This window comes from Aotus nancymaae, unplaced genomic scaffold (assembly GCF_030222135.1).
Source record: "Aotus nancymaae isolate 86718 unplaced genomic scaffold, 86718_ANA_hifiasm-v0.15.2.pri h1tg000058l, whole genome shotgun sequence".
Classification (NCBI taxonomy): Eukaryota; Metazoa; Chordata; class Mammalia; order Primates; family Aotidae; genus Aotus; species Aotus nancymaae.
The window spans coordinates 30,374,432-30,386,650 of NW_026988472.1; the positions used below are offsets into that span (position 1 = coordinate 30,374,432).

Consider the following 12,219-nt stretch of genomic DNA (forward strand, 5'->3'; position numbering starts at 1 on the left):
AACTTGAGATATCTTGTGCAAAGTGGAGAGACATCAAAATGACCCAAGGGCTGACTCTAAACATTTCCCACTGATAAATAATAATTTAGGTATGAAAAGGAACAGTGTTTATAATGCATTAAAAATACACCAAAATATGTTAACATTCATAAGTTAATAATAGTTCTTAGAAAAAAAATGATCTTCTCTGGAGATTGCTTAAATATGACCTAATTATTTTGAAAATTGTAAGAAGAAGAAGAGGAAGAGGAGGAGGAAGTAGAAGGAAGAGAAAATAGGAGGAAGAAATCTCTGTTGTTAAGTCAGTTAAGAACTAATATTTGGAGCGACGAAGATGGCAGCCACCACGGGCTCGGGAGTAAAAGTCCCTCGCAATTTCTGACTGTTGGAAGAACTCGAAGAAGGCCAGAAAGGAGTAGGAGATGGCACAGTTAGCTGGGGTCTAGAAGACGACAAAGACATGACACTTACAAGATGGACAGGGATGATAATTGGGCCTCTAAGAACAATTTATGAAAACCAAATATACAGCCTTAAAATAGAATGTGGACTTAAATACCCAGAAGCACCCCCCTTTGTAAGATTTGTAACAAAAATTAATATGAACGGAGTTAATAGTTCTAATGGAGTGGTGGACCCAAGGGCCATATCAGTGCTAGCAAAATGGCAGAATTCATATAGCATCAAAGTTGTCCTGCAAGAGCTTCAGCGCCTAATGATGTCTAAAGAAAATATGAAACTCTCTCAGCTGCCTGAAGGACAGTGTTACAGCAATTAATCAAAAAGAAAAATCAAAAGCCCTTCCCTTCCCCCCATTCGATTTAAGCAGTCTTCATTTTCCACAGTAGTAAGTTTTCTAGATACGTCTTGTAGACCTCAAAGTACTGGAAAGGAAGCTCCCATTCAAAGGAAATTTATCTTAAGATACTGTAAATGATACCAACTTTTTGTCTATTTGAAATATATAAGTTGTGCTATAACAAATCATCCTGTCAACTGTAACCACTGTCCACGTAGTTGAACTTCTGGGATCAAGAAAGTCTATTTAAATTGATTCCCATCATAACTGGTGGGGCACATCGAACTCAACTGTGAAAAGACACCTTGCTGCTGATTACACGGCCTGGGGTCTCTGCCTTCTCCCCTTACCCTCCTGCCTCCCACCCTCCCTGCAACAACAGCTCTCTAGCCTGGAGGGCTTGTTAGAGTAGATGTGAAGGTTTCAGGTCACAGCCTGTGGGACCACTGCTGGGTGTGTGGGGTGCTTTGCCTGCACCCCTGGTTTCTTTAAGTCTTAAATGATGCCCCTTCCAAGCCATCATCCTGTCCCCATGCTCCTCCACTCCTGCCCTTGGCCGAAGCATAGATTGTAACCCCTCTGCTCCCCTCTGAGATCGGCCTTCGGTGAGGAATTAGGGCTTTCCTCATATCTTCTCTCCCTGACCTTTATTGAGGGGTGCTGCTTTTTCTTACCTCCTCCTGAAGTTCCTTTTTGCACCATCACCACCCAACACCTTCCATGACACTTCCTTGCTTTGGCCAGAAGCCATGAGGTAAGGTTGGAAAGAGTCTCTGACCTCCCTTGTTTAGTTTCAGAACCATACTTTTTCACTCTCCACCAGCCTGGGAAATGAATACTGGGTCCTCAGCCCTGCCACCCTCTGCTGTCAACAGCTGATTCGTTGTTTTTAGCTCAGATTTTGATAAGGTGAAAAGAATAGTCACCAGGGTTACTCAGATCTGCCAGCTCTCAGAGTCCTTGGTGGTTGAACTTGGAGAAAGACCACATGAAGACACTTGTAAGCACACATGATCCCTCTGAATTGTTTTACTTTCCTGTAATTGCTTTTACTTTTAAAAATTGAAGAAGTTTTAAACAGGGCTTTCATTTGGCCATCCTTGCAATCCACTGGGGTCTAGTTTGGAATCTGACAACTGGAACAAAAAGAACCTTGACTCTGGTGCATGCCTTGGTTTTGGTGCTGCTACTTCTCAAGATCCTCAGCAGGGATTAAGAAAGAACCCAGTGTGCACAGCAGATCCCCGAAATTGGCGGGCTTGACCTCCTGGCAAATTGCTGCATCTTTCCACTTTCTGTTCAGGACCACTAAATGCTGAAACGTGGATGCATACCGAAATAAAAGCAATTCATTGTGAAAAAAAAAAAAGAACTAATATTTGACCATAGGTTTTAGAGACATGGAGGTTGCCGGGGTAGCTTGAGGGATGTGTTTTTGGTAAGGTGGTGGAGGTGTGAGAGCAAATGAATTGGTTTTAAAAGAAACTTGGAGGAGAGGTAAGTATTATACAATAATTATAAGCTTTTTTTTCATAAGTTCTGCTTCCAAAGTAAGCACAGAAATGGGGCAATAGCTACTATGGGAGAGGGCAGGGACATAGTTCATAAGATGGGAGGTAATACAGTATGTTTGTATACTGATCAGAATGATCTAGTAAAGAGAGAAAAAATGATGATACAGACTACATTGAAGATAAATTTCAGAAAAATGTTTTTCAGTAGGTAAGAATTATGCTAGAAACAAGCCATTTCTGGCAGTTGTGGGACCCCTCTAACAGGCAACCTCTGTTTGATTTCCCAACTGACCTGGCAGAGACACTCTCAGAACTGCACTCCAGTCTGAGGTTCCTTCCTACTCAATTTTTTTTTTTCCCTGCTCTCTCCACTTTTGGAGGTGTCAAACCTGCATTGACATCTGAAGGCTCTCCTTCCCCTGATCAGTCACACTCTGTCCTTCACAGGTGATTCTCCAATAGATTTAGTCCCTCTAAATCATCAAGGAAAAATATAAAATAATTTACAAAAAAAGTGTATAAAGTAAACCAATACTACATCACTAGAAAAATAATACAAATGCTTTTTCACTTCAGATCCTCTCTTGACATGCACTTCTCAGAGGACCCAAGGTTAATTTACCCTGTAGAAATATCTTCAATTGTGTTTCATGAGGAAATAGCCACTGAATAAAAATTAAGCTAATTATTTTATGGAAATCCAGGATTTTACATGTTTTCTTTCTTTCCATTTGGTAAGTTACATTGTCCTGGAAAACTGCGTATTTCATCCCAAATTTTAAATTTATTTATGTGTAGCTTAGCAAAATAGCCTCTTATGATTCTCCTACTTACCTTGATTATTTCTTATTTTGCTTATTGTACTTTCTCCCTTTTCTTCATTTGGTTAACTCAAAGATTATCTATTTCATTACTATTAATAAAGAGAAAATTATTATTGATTATTAATTCCATCAATATCTGCTTTTATCTTTATTATTTTCTTATTTCCTTTTATAATTCTTTTCCTATATTTAAAGTAAAATAAGTTAAATATTTCAATTATTTATTTTTGTTCTTTCCAGTTATACCCCATAAGTCTTGACACATAATTTTAAAATAATTATTTTCTAGATATTCTGCAATTTTGGTTAGCATTTCCTCTTTGAGTCAACTGGTGTATGCAAGCATGTAAACAACTTTTAGTACGTAAGGGCCTTTTCTTTCTTGGTTTTCTTATTAATGTTTAGGTGTACTCTTATCTGAGAATTTTATATTATTTATACTATTTCTACATTTCGCATGTCATTGAGGTTTACTTTGTGACTAACATATTGTTGATTTTTAAGAACATTTAAAGATTTTCAAGAATGGATATTTGAAAAGCGTTTGTATTCTTTTTCTAGTGATGTAGTATTGGTTTACTTTATATACTTTTTTCATAAATTATTTTATTTCTTCTTTGATGATTTAGAGGGACTATCTTATTTCAAGTATTTCATACCTAATACCTGGCCATTTTCTAACTGAGTAGTTTGTTACATAATAAGCTACCTCACGTCTTTCAGCAAGAAATCCATTAACTTTGAATAGTAAAGACATTACATAATGAATTAGGACACAATTACAATTTGCTTTAAATATTTCTTTGGGGGCGAGGACACCACACTTCTACTCAGTGAAGAGAAACATTTTTACAGTCCAGAGGTCTTTTTTTTTTTTTTTAACACCTATTATGCCATGAATTCATAGGGAAGAGGTTTCAGCAGCTCAGGCTCCTTGCCATTGGTTCTCGCCAAGTGTGCTTCTTTGGGTGGAGCAGGCTGGCGCTTCAGTTGAACCCAGGTTGAAACTCTTTGGTTTCTTTCTTTCTCTGATCATTTTCCTTCACAAGTTTCAGGAAGCTAACTCGGCTCTTAGTGTGCTTAATGTGCTCAATATGCACATTAATTCTCTTGGCAAGAATCTTGTCCTTAACGTGTTTGTTTACAACAATGCCAACAGCATGCTGGGGAATATTGTAGACTCTTACAATTTAGCCACGGTAACACTTGTGAGGCATTCCTCTTTGAACAGTACCCATTCCCTTGATGTCTACAATATAACCTTTCTTATGGATTCACATATAGGTCGCCAAAGGAACAACTCCATGTTTTCTAAAAGGCCTAGAGAACATGTCAGGTGCCTCTCCTCTTTCCTTTTGCATTCGTAATTTTGGTGAATTACTGGAAGATGGTTGTTCCGGCCGAAAGGCTACTTTATGCACTTTTAAAAATATCCCATTTTAATCGCGCCTTTGCACTCCAGCCTGGGCGACAGAGTGAGACTCTGTCTCCAAAAACAAACAAACAAACAAATCCCATTTTGATATGCTATTTCCTTAGATATTGTTTTGGTCTACTTGATCTATTTTGGCCCACAAGACGTAAATTAATGTCTCCTATCACCACTGTTATTCTCTTCTTTAATGATTTGAAGTATTGGCTTCATGAATGTCAATGCTATGTTATCTGATGCATAGATATTCATATTTTATCTTCCTCGTGAATTTTGTCATTTAATTTTATAAAGTGTCTTTGTCTCCTTTCAAGTTATGACCCGAATTCCACTTAAACTAATATTAAGATTAGTATACTGACTCCTTTTTTGTTTGCATTTACTTATGTAACTTTATCATCTATTTGTTAATTCATTTTGTGGCGCCTCACTTGAACAGAGTGATTAAACCCAATTATTGGTTTATGATGCATTATCATCATTGACCCATGCTGGTTATAGTTTAGAGTGATACTCTGATGAACTCCACTATTCACCAGTTATAGGGAGAACAAGTATTGTTTCGAGCCTTTGTGCCTTTTCACCCTCAGCTATTAGTTAATTTGTAAATGACTGTTAGTCAGATGTTCATCACTAGTTCAATCAGCTCAAGTCAGCCTAGAGGGCCGTTTGAATACATACTTGTGTGTGGTGGGATGACAATTGGAGTCATTAACCAGTATTAATTTCCCTTCCACCCTTCTTCCCCTCCATTGAGTCCAGTGAATTTAGGGAGGCAATTAATTATTTACCCTAGGGAAGTTAGGGCATAGAGATCTTACAAACAATCAAAGAATCAATTGAATTTCTAAACAGATATTTAAAAACTCATTAACAGATGTGGAATGTTAAAGGTACAAACTCATGATTTTCAGGACCTGAGTTTGAGAGAGAAAATGGGGATTTTTTTTTTGTCTTGTTAATATGCTTTGTTTTGTTTTAGATCCAGAGTCTAAATAAATAAGAAACTAAATTTATTTTAGCCTCTTGAATAAAAGTAAAGATGAAGAGCTAGGCTACTTTATCCTCAGAAGGAAGGCTGGGATCCAAGTGGGGGAAAGGTTACAGTAAGGATATAAATGTTTTAAAGGGAATATTAGCGAGGTCCCAGATAAGAGGTCCCTCACATAGCAGGGAGCAGAGCTGCCATTTGCAGACTGTCTATCCTACTCTAAGAGAGGGCTCTGCACTGCTAAGATAGGCAAGAGGCTTGTCTCTGTTCAAAGGAGCATCTCCATTAAGGTGCTCCAATTTCTGTTCTCTCAGTTGTAGCTCATCTAATCCCTCTCATGATCACACAGCTACCAAAGCTAGTCAAACATTTGGTCAGGCACAGGAGGGCATCCTCCCTGTCAGTGGTGCAGGAACAGTTTAGCATGGGGCCAAAATATCCAGAGAAGCCCTTCTCTCATTTGTGCTGGAAGGCTCTGAGGGAAAGAGGACTGTGCTTTCCTGAGATGACCAAGAGAGTGATGAAATTCTATAACAAATGAGAACAGCAGATCTGTATGGGATGAACTTTGAGGTGCTGTAGATTCGTCTCCAACAACCAGAACCACCCCATCTGACATCCTTACTTAGCATGATACTTAGGCCTCTAGACCCTGTTTTTTTTCAAATATAATATATAATGTATAATGTACATAAACATGCTTACCTCCCATTTTTGGTTATATTTGAATTATATAGAACTGGTCCAGGCACAAGGAAAATACTTTATAAGTAAGTCATTTTTAACTTGCTGACTCTTCTTTGCTACTTGTTTGTAACTCACTAGAGGTACTTCACTTTTAAAATTAAGTATTAGGTTGGTGCAAAAGTAATTGCAGCTTTGGCCATTAATTTCAATAGCAAAAACTTCAATTATTTTTGCACCAACCTAATGCATCCTAGAATTTGTACATTGTTTTGCACTTAGATGATTTTTAACTGTTCAGGTCATAACATTTGGCACTAACTGGTTTTCTGTGAAGACTACAGGAAAAGCACTCTCTCCAACTGCTCTATACACTTCCATAGTAAACTGATTTTCCCTTTCCCACAGAATTTATACAGGATAGTTCAGTATATGAAATCAGAAATACTGACAGAATTCTCATAATATAAATGTTTTCATGACGATATAAAAGGCATGCCAATGTATGTATTCAATTAAAATATATAAAGTCTCCATATTTGAGAGAATTGGTAGTACCAATAAAATCATTCTGTTTTTCATGTATTCTATTAATAGAGCACAAAATAGTCCACACCTCCCAATACCTATGAACTGTTTTCCCCCATGTACTCATTGAAACAGGCTGCTAAATTGCGCACAACTTAAAAAATACAACTTAAAAGGAAATGTTTGGCTGGGTGCGGTGGCTCATGCCTGTAATCCCAGCACTTTGGGAGGCTGAGGTGGGCAGATCACCTGAGGTCAGGAGTTTGAGATCAGCCTGGCCAACATGGTGAAACCCCATCTCTACTGAAAATACAAAAATTAGCCAGGCACAGTGGCTCACGCCTGTAATCCCAACAAATTTGGGAGGTCGAGAAGGGTGGATCATTTGAGGTCAGTAGTCTGAGACCAGCCTGGCCAACATGGTGAAACCCCATCTCAACTGAAAATACAAAAAACAGCCAGGGTGACAAGAGTGAAACTCTGTCTCAAAAAAGAAAAGAAAAAAGAAAAGTTTCAAAACCCCCTTAAATAAAATATATTACTAATCCATATAATAAAATCAGGACATTTTAATGTTATAATACATTCTTAATTATCACCAGAAATTACCTTTTTAAAAAACAACTGACATGAGCATTACATTGTGCCACAGGCATAACTAGGCTTAGTTAAATTCTTTCTTCTTTACCTGATAAACTCGTAATTCTCAAATGTCCATTCAAATCTGTTGGTGAGGGGTGGGGGATGAAAGGGTATAGTGCAAGAGATCTGTATGACTGTTTGTTCTGATGACCCTAAAAAGAGGAAGACAAGTAATTTTGCATCCAAAAGAGGAACAAAAACCATACTGAGAAAGAATGGTAAAGTGGTAAAGAGAAAGAGAAGGAAAAAGAAAACACGAAACTGAGGCCAATAGGGGAAGAAATATTATGAGAAGGTGTGGGATGGGGGTGGCTGACTGGCTAGGGGATTGAAGAAAGAAGGGGCATAAACTAATACAAAATCATAATGAATTTTTTTTCATCGATACAGGGCTTTGCCATTTTCTTAGCAATTCTTTAAAACAAACTATGGAGCTCTAATTGTTCCATTTTGTAGATGACACAAGTGAAGTCATAGAGAAACTGAGTGACAGAAGTAATGCTGGAGCTGCGCCTAAAAGCAGGAGCAATCGATTCCTAGATTAGTATTGTGGGAGGAAGGATTTTTCCCACTCACAGATTGCAGTATAAACCATCTTGTCCAATAGCACTCACAATATTTGCAGTGAAACTGAAAGGTGAGACTTGTGAGTTGGCATACATTAAAAGAGAAAAAGCAGTATCTCCACATCTTGAAAAACTTTAGAACAAGAAAAAAAATGCCATAAGAGTACTTTCCAAGACCTTATTTACTGCAATAGGGAAAACTGTACAACTTGACAAATTCTGGAAACCAATAGAGTGCTCTTTGTGTTCCAAACTAGAGCATGTAGATTTTGATTTTAAGAGTGCTCATGCAAGAAAAGATCAGTGCCTTTGCTGTCTCTATGCGAATTGAAGAGGCTACACATACACACACACATATACACACACACATATATACATATATACATACATACATATATATATATATATATATATATATATAAACACATATATATATTGCAGACTATCTTACCCCAAGAGACTCAAAAAATATATATATTGCCCAGGCTGGAGAGCAATCACATGATCTCAGCTCACTGCAACCTCCACTTCCCAGGTTCAAAGGATTCTCCAGCCTCAGGCTCCTGAGTATTTGGGATTACAGGCATGCACTACTACGCTTGGCTGTTTTTTGTATTTTTAGTTGAGATGGGGTTTCACCATGTTGGCCAGGCTGGTCTCAGACTACTGACCTCACATGATCCACCCTCCTCGATCTCCCAAATTTGTTGGGATTACAGGCGTGAGCCACTGCGCCTGGCCTAAAGGGGCAAAATATTTTCTGTGACTCAAGCCAATTGCATATGCTGTATAGCATGTTTGTGGGAATGCTCGGCCTTTTAATGTTCCCTGAGACATTAGAAAGTAGATGTTTCTGATGAAAAGCATTAAGCATTTCACTGGTAAAATCATGAAGCTGTAAGGGAAAAAAGGTGAATATTTCAGAAATGAAATAGCATGTTTTTCCACCTATCAAACAATAGTGTTAAAAAGGGTTTATTTGGTCAAATTCATTCCTATTGTTTCTATCAAGTGCAAACTAATCTAGCACTACTAATTTGGAGCTGAATTCAAGAGATAAAAATATTATGTAACTATTTTCAGTTTAGTTACAATAAAATTCCTTAGTAATGCAAAAATAAGGGTTCATTACATAATACATATGATGTATACCGAGAAGTAATCCTAAATATTTGATAAATATACCATCCTTGGAATACATCTAGATTATCCATTAAAGCCAATTTTCTCCTGCATAGAGTAGACCACTAAAGAGGAGGGTCTCTAGAGTTTTAAAACATTTCCTAACTTTTTGTCGGTACAATAACTATGCAACCTAATAACCTGGGCTTTGAAGGGCACGGTGGTGACCAAAAAAAAAAAAAGATTTTTGCTCTCAATATCTTTTTTGCTTTCATTATTGAGCATAGGGATTCTTCTAAAAGTATTGTGTTAAGAGAAGGGAAAGAGGGCAAGGCAACTTGACCTTTAACCAAATCCTTTTCCTCTCTTTCTCTCTCCCTCCCTCTTTCATTTTCTCCCTTCTATCTATTTCAATGGTAGCTTTAAGGAAAACAGAACAGACGTTTTTGAAAATGAAAATCACCCATATTCTTGGATTCAACTACTTACTAGGAATGATTAAGAAATTTACTTAATTTCTCTGATCCTAAGTAACTTTTGTCAAATGGAGATAGTAACAGCACCTATGTCATAAACTGGTTGTGAGAACTCAATGAAATAATGCAAACAAAGTGTTTACCACAGTGCCTGGGGCATAGTAAACTCACAATAAACCTTTATCATTCTATTTTTTTCTTTTTTTCTGAGACAAAGTCTCACTCTGTCACCCAGGCTGGAGTGCAGTGGTGGGATTTCAGATCTCAGCTCAGTGCAGCCTCCACCCCCTGGGTTCAAGTGATTCTCCTGTCTCAGCCTCCTGAGTAGCTAGGACTAGAGGCGCCCACTACTACACCTGGCTAATTTTTGTATTTTTAGTTGAGACGGGGTTTCACCATGTTGGCCAGGCTGGTCTTGAACTCCTGACCTCAAGTGATCTGCCTGCTTTGGCCTCCCAAAGTGCTGGGATTACAGGTGTGAGCCACGGTGCCAGGCTGACCATTCTTACTGGGGAAAGGGCGTTGTCAATTACCCTAATTATGCTTAGTTGGGGATTTAATTGATGTGCCCTGCTTATGAGTTTCAAAGCAATCCCTGCAAAAAAAGCACTATTCTGTTTTTCTGCTGCATAAAAGTAGTGGGAAATGAAAAAAGTAAAATAAATAAATAAATAATAATAAGTAATGGGAAATGAAAGTTGAACCTGGAATTAGTTTCAGACGAAAATGTGTTCTTAGACTAGTCCCACACTGAAGTGGCTTCTGACATAAAGAAAAGGTCGACAGCAGAGGCCAGTTCAGCCTGTGATCACTTGGAGAACATAGTTGAGTCTATTGTGGGTTCAAGTTCTACTCTTGAAAGTGGCCACGGAGGGATTTTACAATGCCCAAAGACCGTGGTCTACCACTGACAGGAACCTGAGAATAGGGCCTCAGATGTTTTCAACAATGGTATAACTTTGTTTTACAACCAAATATCTAGGGGAGAACTTGGGATCCGCTGGTTTCCAGTAGAATCTAATTAATCCACCCAGAGAAATATGGCACATTTGGGCTAGATTTAAATAAATTCTGAAATGAATACTCAGGAAAACATTATTCTCACTGAATTTAGATTTCAGTTGGATTTTGGTGAATTTTGGCTCACTAGTGTGCTGGGTACACTAAATTAAGACACTGTACTATGAAATTCATATGCTACAGATAGATAATTGTTTTCTTTTGAAGCAAAAGCGCATTTAGTTATATGACTTAATAGTCTTTTTGTAAAAAAATTGGAACCAGTTTGCTAAATTTTTTTTACCTGAGGGTTATGATTTCTATTTGAATTCAATTCCAAGTTGTCTAGACATCAGCAGCTTAACCCCAGAGCTTAATCCCACCACTTTCTGAAATTCTTGTTGCTGAGGTCAAAATAACTTAGAAAGAAAAGTAGCTTTTATGAAATGTCTAATAAAAAACCAACATTATCTTTATCCTTTAGGTAAGATTCTGTATTGATCTGAAGATCCATATTGTCAAAAATGTATTTAAGAAACTTGCCTGAATTTAATTTTGCTTCCTTTATTTGCATTTCTGCCTGCAACCTCCAGCCCCAGCTCTAATTAAATTCATTTTCCTATTCTGATTGATGGGAAGGAAACAGTATATGTATTTCTCAATGGATAGGATTTTTTCCATACACATTTCCTTTCACTAACTTCCAATGATTTCCCTCTACTTATACTTAAAACAAGGCTTCACAGATAACTAAAAAGGTACTTGTTGTCCTTAGAGATGCTCTCATGCAGCTTTTCTTTTTGGTTCATATGAAAAAGCAAATGAGAAACCATGATTGTATGATAACCACTATAAAGAAAATAATCTATTAATTCTCCTGGGTTTTAGGGAACATTTTTGCTGTATGTAGGAGTGGATGGAGGTAGAAGTGGAGAACTTTACAGGGAAAACACTCAAGTTGATAAGAACATGAAAATAACCTTAGTGTGAAATTATAACAGCCTTCTTATCATTTCAGTCAAACTGGAACTCAAACTTTCTATGTATTTGTGTGATTTAGGGAATTAAGGATGATAAATGGAGAGATATCATTGTATCAACCCATCTGGGGGCAAAACCACTGTCTTCTAGGATTTTAGTTCCACATACTTTGAATAAAAGTATGTGAATGGGTATTTATGATCAGAAGAATATCACTTAATGATAATTATTAAATTCATACTTACATCATATATTTTATTAAATAAATTTGTAAAGTGTTCCATTCAAATTTGTATTTGCATAACAGATTTATGTTTATTCTAAAAATTTGCTTTTAGACTTTAGTTCAGTTATATAAACACTTTTTTCTACATAAGATTGAATCTAAGGACTGGGTTTCAATGAAGAAAGGTTTAAATGGTTGAAAACATGCCTTTTTCTCTTTTGGTGTCTTCTCTATTTTATTAATTCCAATTTCTATATGAGCATTTAGAGACATGAATAATGTGGATATTGAATGAATTCATATGTTCTTTGCATGTTCTTTTTTTGTTCTAATTAGTATAAGATTAGGGATTCCTCCAAAGGTAGTGGTCTGGAAATACTGATTCAATTTTGATATTTGCTTGGGCACTTTTAAAAGTAACATATTTTTGGTAAA

At 37.1% G+C, this 12,219-nt stretch overlaps 1 pseudogene; it reads left to right on the forward strand.

Moving 5' to 3' along the window:
* Positions 1-334: 334 nt before the first annotated feature.
* On the forward strand, positions 335-778 carry LOC105714800 (ubiquitin-conjugating enzyme E2 variant 1-like; annotated as a pseudogene).
* Positions 779-12,219: the final 11,441 nt, after the last annotated feature.